Here is a 13,291-nt window from a genome sequence, read left to right on the forward strand (position 1 = left end):
TAAACTAAGCCTTTAAAAATATCCTATTTACCCCTACCTCTTTTCATAGAGGTTCTATATGGCATTGGAAAAGTCAACCCAGTCTTGTCATGTGGAAACAGGTACTAAATTTGTGATCATCATTACGATGCCAAATTTCACACCCTGAACTCTCCTTTGCGGGTACAGAACTCTCACTGCTATTTAAAGCCAGAGAGTCTCACTCCTGTATTTATCCTTCAGATAAATAAATTCTTCAAAAATACAATGCTCATCTCAACCTGAACTGCAAATCCAGTGTTTAATTTCTTCCACTTCCTCCCATCCCTAAATCTGGAGAAAAGATATGTTGTGAAGATAAATCCATCACTTGTGCAGAGCTTGGATGCAGGTTGATGAGCACCAAGGAAAACTCATCAGCTTCAATGGGTCTGCAAGAAAGCAGGAGGGAGGAGTAAGGAAAATACAGGTGCATGGCTTGGGAAATGCAATGTCCTCCCTGTGCCCCGAATGAGGCAAAGGAAAATAAAAAGGTGTGATTATCATATGTAGAAGGAACAATAGAGGTGGAGGAAGGGTGAATAATCCAGTCCGGTGTTTCCTAACATTTTGGTGGCTGATTTTTTAATCTTCACACTGTTCTAAATGAAATTTTTGGTTGCATTCTTCCGTAGAAATACACATGTACAGGTATAGGTGGGTGCTTATGGGTGGTATGGACTTCATACTTTGTCACAAAGGAAATGCAACGTGTGTTGTGCCTGTGCATGAGTGTGTTTATGCCCAGAGACCTGGAGGGCCCCTGTGTCACCTGCCTGTCTTTGCTGGTTCTGTGTGTGCCTGTGTGGATATCTAAGCTACAGCTCTGCAGAAACCAAGGCACAACACAAATGTATAGCAAATTTATACCTGTTTCACACAATGCCCTGAGGCTATGCAGACTCCCGGGTGGATGTTGGATCACTCTATCTTAGAAGTATATTTCCCTTGTTATAAGTTTAAATTAAGGCTTTGACCTGAAGCTCAACTCATTTTTTTTCTCTCAAGGTACAAAACACCTGGTTATTTAACCTGTCCTTTTACATTTCCACTCTGGGTTACTGTCGACTCCAGAGGCACTGAAATAATTAATGAAAACCTGTCCTCTGGGAAGATAGAAGTGACTGAAACACTCAGGGAAAGTTTGCTTGCAAGCCTCACATGCTGGTGTTCATGTTAATGTGGATAATTAGTGAACCACCTGCATGCATATTTAGACTTAGCCCATGACCATTTTAATTCCCGATTAATATTGCATCGCAATATTACAGTGCAACTGTTTATTTCACTGTTTCTGTGTTAAAATCACATTAACCTTCTTACACTTGAGTGGATAACTCTCTTCCTGCTAAGCCACAAATCACCCAGTGCATAACATGGTTGCAGGTAGCACTGCTGTCTGCAGACCTGGATTTCTTTATTCCAAGTCAGAATACAATCCTTCAGCTCCAGTTCTGCTTTTAATTGCCCTCTTACCTGATATTCAGCATTCATAGAAGAGCTTCTTCTCTCAGCTGCAACCATCATGAAAAATTACAGTCAGAAGAAAGCAGTATGGACTGCTGTGAATGATGAGGGGTGTTGATGACCTGTTTTTGACACTTTTGGTTTGTTTCCCCAGATCCCAAAATTGCCCATGACCAGGGAGGGCAGAGGATCCCTCTCTGTAAGAGATGAAGTTGCCTCCCTTGCACAACCTCCAGCCAGTTGCAGAAGGTCATCCCTGTTCTCCATGCATGCAGAAATGATGGTTGATGAATTTATTTCCTGCAGCGTCGCACTGGAGCAGATTTATAGATTCTGTGATAAATTTTAAACTATATTTAGGGACTCTGAGGAAACAGCAATGAATAGACACAGGTCCTGAACTGTTATTCTTGATTGCAGCTGCTTCATAATAGACTTTTTTAAAGTATCAGTATGGAACAGGAAGTGGAGGGGAATATAAAATTATGCTGAGCCCAGAGAAAGGAGGATCCTCAAGTAGGAATGGAGCAAGACCCATGGGAAAGCCAAAAATGAGGAAGGAGGCACTGAACATATGATGGATTTCTGAACAGTCACCCAGGGTCCTTCCATTAATAGCAAGCAGGATGTTTTCCTTTATGAAAACCCAATTAAGTTTGTCAGACACTGATAACCTTTCTATAAGGATTTTCATTCTGTGTGCTGCATGCATGGACAGAACAGGGATATTCTTGTCTATTAATTTCCGTAGGGTGGCTTTTCTATAAAATCCTGGACATCCAAAAAGAGTTATGCTTCCATGTACTCCTGCCAACCTTATTTGTATTTCTAAGACCTTTTCCAAAGGGGTCATGGGAGAGGAAGGTGAAAGCCTATGGATTTGATGATGGATATTTGTCCCTGTTGTCTCTGCATAGGGTACTACCTGGATGTCATATAGGAATGGTTGTTTTTTGTTCTGCAGAGTTGTCCTTTTGCATCAAGGCATGTAAAACTGGAGTGCAGGCTCTGGTGGGGATGTCTCTCCTTATCACTTCATTGGAAAATTGACTGGAAGTTTTATCACACAAACCTTGAGCAGCAAATTCTATATCTCTGCTCTGAACTGCTGTTTCAGTGTCCTGTCTCTCAGCTCTTGCCCTTGGAGTGGACAACACCCAGGTCTTCCTTGGCTTCTGGCTTTAGCAGTGGGTCTCAGATTTCGCTTGCCTGTGGTGCAGAGGAAATCTGCCCAAACTGTTCCTGACCTGTCTGAGTGAAAGGAGTTGGTGTCTGGAAGATTTCTTTAGTTTTTTTTTAAGAATTGAGACAGAAGAGAGGTAGGAGGCAACAAGCTTTTCAAGCCTCCTGCATTCTTGAAGACCTCAGGATATTCAAGCATTTAAGTGCTTGCTTTACTGGGGTATGATAGATCAGCACAGAGTGACTATGCAGCTCAGACATGATTTATGATGTTTGGAGAGATGAGGAAATCCCGTGTTTTCACTGAATTTTCTTTCCATTCCCTCTGGTCTACTTGATCCACCTCTCTGACGTGATGTCATGCATCTTCACTCTGCATGTAAAGTGAATAGCTCTCCAAATCAAACCTGTCTTCAAACTTTGACCACCAGACCTTCATCCCAGTTTTGCTAAAATCAATTGCCAGGTCTCATTGTCTGCTCACTCTCAGGAATTACTGAGTTTCTTCGGCTAAGTTCTCCCTTCAGGCTATTGGACAACCAAATTTTCTCTCTTCTCCACCATAAATCTCCTGGGTTAGGAACATGAGCCATTTTTCCTTTAAGGCAGTGGAAATCTGTAGTCACTGACAATCCAGGGACATGGAAGGGAAAACATCTATCATGCCTATAGAAGTTTATTGATTTTGATAAGTGCTTTGGTCAAGATCGATCCATACAAACATATTCCTACTGTTGCAGGATTATCAGAAAAATTTCCAGGTGCTTTTAGATAGTTCTGTAATGTATTTTAAACATAATCTTTGACAATTTTTCAGTTTGGTGACTGACTTTAGCTTAGGAACATGGGTAGATTACGTTACCTGGATGGGGGATGTGCCTTCTCCACAGTTTATGGGTATAGAGACATTTGTGTTCCCATTACCTGTAGTATGGGATTAAGAGCACTGTAAGACTCACACATGAGCTATAGCACATTGCAACATACCAGGTGATGGGGTGAGCACCCACAAATATGATCTATCAGACTGACCTTCAAAATAATTTATTCTGCATCCCTTCTGCTAAACCAAAGAGAAACTTTTACTGTGTATAAAAATACATGGTCTTGTTTCAAAAGATCCTGAATTCAAGTGTCTGCTTCTTAATTTCTGAGAGAATTCCCCTGTCTCATATAATACATCCTTAAGGCCTCTAGTCTTTGCTAGATTTGCTACTTGTGTTCAGCAGTGCACCTTGAAGCATTAAGTGCAGCTGGATAGATTCAGTTGATTCAGCAGTTGATTCAGAAATATATGAATCAACTCAAATCCTGATCTTATGGAAGAGGTGGCTTCTGAAAAGCCCCTCTCCTCTCCCTTGAGGTGTTGATGGAAAGCCTCCTGCCTCATTTGTTGGCTTTGGCAGAGCCCTGAGTGGGGGTTGGATTTAGTGGGCTGTCAGCCATTCTTGGTCCTCAAAGGAACAGACAACCTGTCACAGGTGATCAATAGATGCCACTGCCTGCCCTGGAGTGTGAGGCTTTTCAAAAAGAAACTCCCAGGAGGAGATTCAAGCCTGGGATGTAATCTTGACCACACTCAGCTGACATTCAGTGAGAGGTGTTCATGAAGGTGGCAGTCTTCCTTCCAAATGTTCACAGCACATGTGCCTCAGGCAATGAAAAAACAGATGGAAAAGGGTTGTCTGATCTTTCTCTGTCACTTTTTTGTTGGTTTTTTTTTATTTGTACCAGTATCCCAATATATTTTTTTCCTCCTTTATACATAGGGAAAGTGGAATTACCCCTGGCACAAAGTCATCATTTGGGCTGGTCCTTTAAAATTTTAGGTGTTCAGGAGAAGCCTATCTCTGTCCTCAGTTGTATCAGGGTAATTGATTTTGGGTGGTGTCAGAGCTGTGAGACTAAGGCTGGAATTAATCCAGGAAGTTATGTCTGAATTACAGCCATTAGTTTACCTGTGTGAAATAGGAGCAACATTTGTGTTCAAACTGTCTTTGCAGTGAGTATCCAGCAACAATATTCCTGGTTTTGAGAAAAGGCTTTTATTTAGAATCCTCTGATCCCCAAAACCTACATCGGTGCTCATGAGAGCTGGCCAGTGACTCACTGGGGACACTGAAAATAACCAAGGTTTCCTCTTGAGGTCTCTTGCAACAAATTTCTGACAGTTCTTGTTCCATTACCTGGACCATTTTGCACATTTCTGTACCTCCTCAGGCTTGGTATTAGGTCCTTAGACCAGGCTAAATGTCCAGGTGCAGACATGACCTTTCCAGGTATATCTAATCAAATATGTGTCCTCAGGCTTAAGGTTTTCCCAGGCTACAAATACAAGGTTTACTTACCAGTAGTTGTCTGGAGCTTCTCGACAGTAAGTAGAGAGAAAAAGGCAGTTCAAAAGTTTAAATCTTATACATATTTTAGACAGCCTTCACAAGATGCTCTCCACATCCTGGAGAGGCCCACTTTTTTCATGGGATAGCTCTACTGAAGATGTGGGCTTTGCCAATATCTGGAAATGAGAGAGATAAGTCTCAGCCAGAAGTGACCTCATGCAAAGCAAGGATGACTTTGCTGGCCTTTGACCTTCCCACTGAAGATTTTCTGGTGAGTTTGGAAGTGGCCATGCACTATTGGACTGCAAAGGATTTTCCAAGGAATACAGCAGGTAGATTAGGACAGAGACTCCTATTGCTCCTCTTCTAAAAACTTCCACCCAAAATGGCATCCCAGTGAAGTCTCTGAGGCCCAAACCTTTTCAGATCTGCACATCTATGTTTTTATGTCAAAACTGTGCTCAGTGCTGCAGTGATTCGTTTTTATGTTTATTATGATCAACTAATTTGCATTAATCAGGTTTTCTTTTTGGTATCAAAAGGGCTCCTGGCAGTAAGAGTAATAATTATAGACACAAATAATTTAAAATACTTATCTTATCTAACATCTAAGCATGTATTTGGAGGGCACCCAGACACAGCAATGATGTTAAAGAAGCTTGAAATGCCATTGTGTAGGTAAATAAACAAACACATAAATACTTTGATTCTCAGCTACATAGAGTTAATGCTTCACACATCTTAAGGGGGTGTTATTTCACTGGTAAAGCATTGTTAAAGCTCTAAAATCAAGTCAGGACTACTGAGGCCTATTTTAACTTGTTCATTTAACCTGTTGTAAAATTATGGTTATGTAGACACAAATCTTTGAAGTGGCCATTAAAAAATTATTTTTCCCTGCCCGCATTAGCTTTGACTTTATCTGGGAAGGTGACAGAGAGCTTTAGGCTCCAATGCCTATTTCTGTAAATTATTAGGTTCTCATCTTTTTGTACATCTGAGAAATGGAGCTAATTAGCCTCATGTCATCAAACATTGTGAAAACATTTGAGATGCAAAATATTTTATCTCCTTCACTATGCAAGAATATCAATATGCTTCTGAGGGTGAGGTTAAAAGCTTCAAAGCTAAAAGAAAAGAGTAAAGTCACTGCCATAATAGTACCAGCCCCATCCAACTCCAGTCAGTGACCTCAGAAATGCTGAAGCCCCCTTTACAGCAAACCTGCTATTGCAGTACTTTGCCATGGCAGGAGCAAGGTGATGCTCTGTCTGGGAAATATTGTTTTCTGGGATTAAAATCTTGATAGATCTTCTAAATCTGCAACCATGCCAACACACAAGAATGGCTGTGCAAAAAAAAACCCAAACAAACCAGTGGTTGTTTCAGTTGTCAATGTTAAAAAGTTAGACGTTAATAGCATGAAAAATAATTTTGGCTACTAAAGACAGTGTTAGATTATGGCACTGCATTGGGTTCTTCTCACAGGAGCTAAGTTCCTGGTGAATCAATTAAGTTTGTAGTCTCCCTGAAGCTGGGTTTTGTTTTCAAGTTAATTTTACTAAAAAAACCCCCATGTTAAAGGGATGTAGACTCATTTCAGAACTGAGCTTGAAGGTGACAGAAAAAAGTTGTCGGGAAAATTTAGTCCCCAGGTATATAATTTCAACATTTTCAAAATGTTTCTCTTTTCAAATGTATTTGCTTTCATGCTTAAAAAGCAAAAAGTTTTGATATTTTATTTTGTAAAAGCACTTTGCATAAAAAATGGACTGACGTAAAAAAACAACCAACCAACCAACCAGCCAGCCAAAAAAATATACTAATAGGGTAAATTAATGTGAAAATTTTGGGGTCTAGTTGAAGAAAATATTTTGCCTTGACCTATAATGCATTTAAAAATAATTCAGCACAAAATGAAAAATGAATGTTAACCTTCTTCAATTTTTTGTATTCTGTTTCTAAATGGAATCTCTCCAATGGGAGGGACGCCTCTAGCAAAGGGTAATTTTTTCCACCCCCAGGTTATTCTTGGACTTAATCTGCTCTCTTTGTGATCAGTAATCAAACCAGGCCAACACAGCCTGACTTCAGAAATCCCATCATTAACAGGGATCGTGACATTTTACTGCTCTTTTTAGACACCCTATAGAGATATCCAGTGTAAGAAAAGCTCTCCTCTCCTCTCCTCTCCTCTCCTCTCCTCTCCTCTCCTCTCCTCTCCTCTCCTCTCCTCTCCTCTCCTCTCCTCTCCTCTCCTCTCCTCTCCTCTCCTCTCCTCTCCTCTCCTCTCCTCTCCTCTCCTCTCCTCTCCTCTCCTCTCCTCTCCTCTCCTCTCCTCTCCTCTCCTCTCCTCTCCTCTCCTCTCCTCTCCTCTCCTCTCCTCTCCTCTCCTCTCCTCTCCTCTCCTCTCCTCTCCTCTCCTCTCCTCTCCTCTCCTCTCCTCTCCTCTCCTCTCCTCTCCTCTCCTCTCCTCTCCTCTCCTCTCCTCTCCTCTCCTCTCCTCTCCTCTCCTCTCCTCTCCTCTCCTCTCCTCTCCTCTCCTCTCCTTCTCTCCACTGCCTTTCCAAGACAAGTTAAATATCTCAACACAGAGACTCCAAGGACAGCAGTAGGTTCTTGTCAATGCAGGGAATCAGTCTCAAAAGGTTTCAGAAAACTCATCCTGAAGGGTAGGTGTCTTGCCAGGTTCATGGAATGTGCATTGTCTTAGTTCTTTAGGACAGACTTTTGGAAGAATGCTAAAACATTGTGATGCAACAGATTCTTCCAAGACATCAGGTAGTGGTGGGGAAAGAGAAGTCAGCCCACATGAGCCAAAGCTGTGTATTTTCACAAGTCCTTCAGCTGCTCCCCTATAATCCAGGAATGTAGAGGTGTAAATCCCAATCTAATATCTTGGTTATGTTTGTTCTACTACTAAGAATAGCTCCACCTACTAGACATGGGGCATAACTCACTGACATTTGTAAGGCCATCTGGGTCTTACAAGTAAGATACACTATGAATCAAATGTTCTGTAACAAAAACAGTGCTGACATTTCTAAGTTTTGCTAACAGGGGTCTTGCCAGCCTGGAAATGGGGGTTTCTGACAGGAGAACCCCAGAGCAGAGCTCACAAAATTTTTCATACCTTACCTTTTATCTCCCATTTCTAAAAAGACTGGTAAAAAAGAATAAATCCCTTGGGAACATAGGCAGGCTGTGCCCAAAGTTTGATTTAAAAGGGGAACAACCCATCAGGTCAAGAGAAATGGTTAAGTGCAGCAGTGCTCAGTTACCTCTGCGTGACCTTCCTTGCAAAGATGGACGGGAGCCTTTCAGCAGTGCTGCAGATGTTGGATGACTCTGCTTGAGCTGTTGAAAGACAGGGGTGATAAATAGCATTTGAGCCACGTTTCTCCCCTCCTTCAGGCAGAATTTGAGAATCTCAGGTATACAGCCTTGGGAGAGTGATTCACGAGGTACCACTTGCACCGGTTTCCTCCAAGGGAGAAAGCTGACACTTCCAGGACACTGACCTCGAGCCTGTGTGCATTTTATGTGTTTCAGCACCCTCAGGAAAACCACAATTAGACGTTGCCTCCCTGTATTTAACACTCAGAGACGAGCAAACAACATGGCTGGGGAACGAATGCTTGAAAAACAAATATCAGAGAGAAAAAAAAAACCCAACCAACTCTGACACCACTTGGGTGAATTTGAGCTTCTTTGGAAGTGAGCTGAATACCTTTTTGCACCTCCCCACATGACCACCTTGCAAAAAAATAACACCTCAGCCAAAAAAAAAAAAAAAAAAGGCAAACCCACACAGATTTTGCACTTTGTAGAGGCAAATCTGCCTTCATTATACAACTATGTCTGGCCAGGCTGAGCCTTGCACCCTCTCCTCGTGCCTTCCCCTCCCGTGCAGCACACGAGCTTGAGCCGTCGGCAGCTGAGTGTAGGCAGGATCTCAGATATCATGGCAATATAAATAAATAGAGAAGGATGAGATAAAATATATGGGCAGATGGAGGTGCTGATAGCAAGATAGGCTGATAGGGTGGTCAGGGTTACTGTGCTTTAGCACATGCGTGAATACGTGGGTTGTGCCCCTTACCCCGGGGGCAAAATATCCAGCATCCAACATGACAAACACGTGGCCATTCAGCCAAAAGTACTCCAAAGCCCTTAGAAAGAATAAACCTTACCTTGCATGGAACATTCAGAGTAACAGCACTTGCTATTAAAAAACATCTTATTTTTAATGGTGTATAGAAGTGGGACAGGCATGATTTGACCCCAAGGTTTCAAGAAAAAGATAAAACCTCCCAACACTCCAATATTTCCTGTACCCATCACTTCTTTTTTAGGTAGGCAAATACCCAGTTACTAGGCTGAGAGATGCTTCTATTAGAAGCAATATTCCAATGGCCACAGGGTGAGAGATATTCTTGTTACGTTTCCAAACATTCATAGATTGATTGGGGCTGGAAGGGTCCTTAAAGACCATCTAGTTACAGTCTTCCTGCCATGTGCAGGGACACCTTCCACTATCTCAGGCTGCTCCAAGCCCCATCCAACCTGGCCTTGGACACTTCCAGGGATGGGGCTGGTACAATGTCTCTGGGCAGCCTGTCAGGGCCTCACCACCCTCACAGCAAAGAATTTCTTCCTCCCAATATCTAAACCTGCCCTCTCTCACTTTAAAGCCACTCCCCCTTGTCCTATCACTCCATGCCCTTATAAACAGCTCCTCTCCAGCTCTTGTAGCCCCTTCAAGTATCAAGAGGCTGCAAAAAGGTCAACCTGGAGCCTCCTCTTCTCCAGTCTGAACAAACTCAATTGTCTAAATCTTTTCTCACAGGAGAGGAGTTTCATCCCTTTAATCATCTTTGTGACCTCCTCTAGCCCTTACTGCTATAAGAATGACCAGAGAAAATGTGAGGGGAGTGGGCTGTAGCATTCTCTTGACACTTGACCAGTTTCTTAGTGTGCAGATGCTGTTGTAGACCTGTACAAGCTCAGTGGTGAACCTGAATTCCTGCCTGAATTCCTGTAACACGAGGTCTCTGAGCCCCTTCCCAAGGATAATGGTCACAAAACAGACTCTGGTTTATGGTCTGGTTTAATACAGGCCTGTTACTTGCTGGGTATTTTCACCAGAGCACTGGTGATGATTGGGATCACTGTCTTATTTCATGCTCACTTACTGAATTCAGCTTTTGGTGACAAGCAATTAGCACTTTGTAATCTGTGATGTGGAGGGCAATATATATATTGTAATAATCAGAACATTTTTACCAGGGACTAAATACTGCTTGAATTTGCTGAAGAAATTTGTCACCAAAATAAATAAGGGAAATGTTTAAAAATCATGGCACATGAGTATTTTTAGGGTAAAATACTTCCTTTATGAAAAAAAAACTATTTGAAGCTTTTTGCATTTTTCATTTCCAAATGGCATTTTCCTTGAAGGATTGACCTAATTTATATTAAAAGAAAGAGATAAGAAAGAAAACTTTTAAATGACTTCCAAATGGTACTCAACATTTCATTTTCAGATGAGGAAAATGTTTTGAGCTGACTCAAACAATTTTTTTTTGTTGTTTGTTTCATTAAAACCAAATGAAAACCTTCAAACTTCTCATTTTGCTTTGCTTTGACTCTTGTAATTTTTTTCCTCTGCACTTATTATGCTTGGCCCTGCTGCTGGAAAATGCAGTAATTCTCTGAAGTGAATCACCACTGGTGACCTCTTTGAAAATAGTTTTGGTGATACACCTCAAATATCTCCAATCTTTCATGTCTTTCCTCAGCTCTGAGCATTTGTTAATTAAGCATTGACACACAGTGCCAAGGGAAGAAAGCTATTACCATAAAATGAATGCAAGATTTTATGTGACCCCATTGGAGATATCAGGACCATCATTTTTTCCAAGCAAGGAGTAAAAATGAAATTCTTAGAGTCTTTCCTCTTCAAACCACAATAGGTGATTCTGCATCACTGCTGGGGTTGCCTGTCCATGCAAAGTGGTCAAGAATACAGCCAGAGGTAACTATGGCTAAGAAATTATGACTTTTTTCTATGGATAAATGGCACTCTCCAAGCCTCAGCGTTGCCTTGTCTGGGACATTTCAAAAAGGGCAATCAGACACTGGTGCAAAAATAAAGAAAAAAAACCAACTGAACTTTCTGTGGATGTGCAATGCAAACAAAACCACAACTTTGCCTTCTGCACCCTTGCACCAAAACGATGTTGAGGTTTTGGAAAGTATATTCATATTTTCATTTTCACTCCTTCAAGGTAGGACAAGAAGCAGGATGTGCTGAAATACCACAAAGGGCCGCCTGGTGTGGGTAGGTTTCCAGCAAGCTTTGGCAGGGCTCAGGATGGCTCTTGTTCGTGAGTGGGTTTGGAGGTGGGGCCTTTCCCGTGAGTCGAAACCTTCCCCCAGCCTCGCTGTCCTAAGTGCAAAGACTGAATCTTGGTTGTGGGTGACTGAGAATGGGTCTGGCTTATGGATACAAAGAGGGCAAAATAAATCATCATTCCTAAACTAGGATCACAAAATCATAGAATATCCTGAGTTGGAAAGGGCCCACAAGGATCATCAAATCCAGCTCCTGGCCTTGCACAGGACAGCCCCAAGAATCCCACCATGTGCCTGAGAACGTTTTCCAAGCACTCCCTGGGCTCTGGCAGCCTTGGGGCCATGACCACTTCCCTGGCGAGGCTGTTCCAGTGCCCAACCACCCTCTGGGTAAAGAACCAATGTTAGTTCAGCCCTGAAGTTTTTATTGAGGCTGCAAAAATTTTTGTTCTCATTGAAATCAAGGTACATTTTACACCAACCTTAGAACAAAGCAGAGGTGAGCCAGCAGATAGGGACCAACAGCAGAGGAGTCAGGGAGAATGAAGCAAGATTATTTAATAGGAGAATTACAGTCTTTTATTTGCATTGCTTCTTTTCCCCAGCTTCAAGCTTTGCATAAAGCTGTCTTTGTTAAAACATCGTGTTAGGCTACAGTCTTGGATTGGCAAAAAGGCCTTAATGCTGGGGTTTAATGCAGTGCAAAAACAAGGTATAGTTGCTTTAAATGAAAATCAAGGGCAGGCAGCCTCCTGAGAGCCTCAAAGTTTAAACAAATTACAAGAAGTATTTCTCAGGTGAAATTGGAAAGGGTGCTCTGTGATGCAGAAGAGTGGCCATGAGTCCTCTGTGTTCACACTGCCCTGGGTATTGTAAGAAGCTTTCTTGTGAAACTGTTTGCCAAACCAGAAGTCCTAAATTGAAATGTGTTGACAGAAGGAATCTTACTACTTATTTATAATTTGAATACATCTTGAGGCAGGTTATGAGATGATGCGGGTAAGTCATGATCCACCCTCCTTCCTTCCTCCCCGCGTCCTGGCGCACATTCCAGTTAGGGCTCTCAGGGCGTTTGGCGTTTTGGGTGCTGATGCTGAGCATCATCCCTTCTCCCTGTGCTTCAGAGAGGAGAGAGGGTGCTGGGAACTTGGCAGGATCAGGTCCTTCACCTCATGCAATCCTATGACCCTGAGGGAGCCCACACACAGATTTGTTCCGTAACACATAACAAACAACTTCGTTTTACTTAGAGGGAGGGAGATGAGCACTTTGAGCAAATGATGCATTAAATCAGGGCTGCCAACTGCAGCTTGATGTGAGTGCTTTATGCCAAGATCTGTCTATCTATCTATATAATCTTTTATATTCCCAGCTCTTCCTGCTCATCTATGTATCTATCAATCTCTCTCACTATCTCCCTGTATGTATTTTCCTTATTTCAATCTCTTTCTGTCTATCTGTCAGTTAATCTATCTACTTATTTTGACGTCTGTCATCAGAATAACATCTGTTAGGGTGTTTTAACTATGCTGGCAAAGGACACATTACAGTTCCCTTGACACAATTATAGTTTTATGGAAGTCAGGTCCCAGTTTACCTTGACTGAAATCAAGTGAAAACAGCAGTTGGACAGAAAGTTTTATTGTCCAGTGGTCAGAGTCTGGAGATGGAGTTTAGGGGCTATAGGACCTAGTCCATGGTCTGCTGTGGGAACCTCCTTGTAATCCCTCTTTTGCCCTCATAAAATTCTCCTCAATTTTTTTTTTCTCATTTCTACACTCTTAAGGCCTTCTGTGAGCACCATAAACAGGTTTCTATTTTTTGTCTGGAAAACTGACCCATGGGCATTTTGGCACATGTAGATGTGACACTTAGGGAGGGACATGGTTTTGAGGGATTGGCAGTGGTTGGACTTGATGATTCTAAAG

This window comes from Aphelocoma coerulescens, chromosome 1A, assembly GCF_041296385.1.
Source record: "Aphelocoma coerulescens isolate FSJ_1873_10779 chromosome 1A, UR_Acoe_1.0, whole genome shotgun sequence".
NCBI classification, from domain to species: Eukaryota; Metazoa; Chordata; class Aves; order Passeriformes; family Corvidae; genus Aphelocoma; species Aphelocoma coerulescens.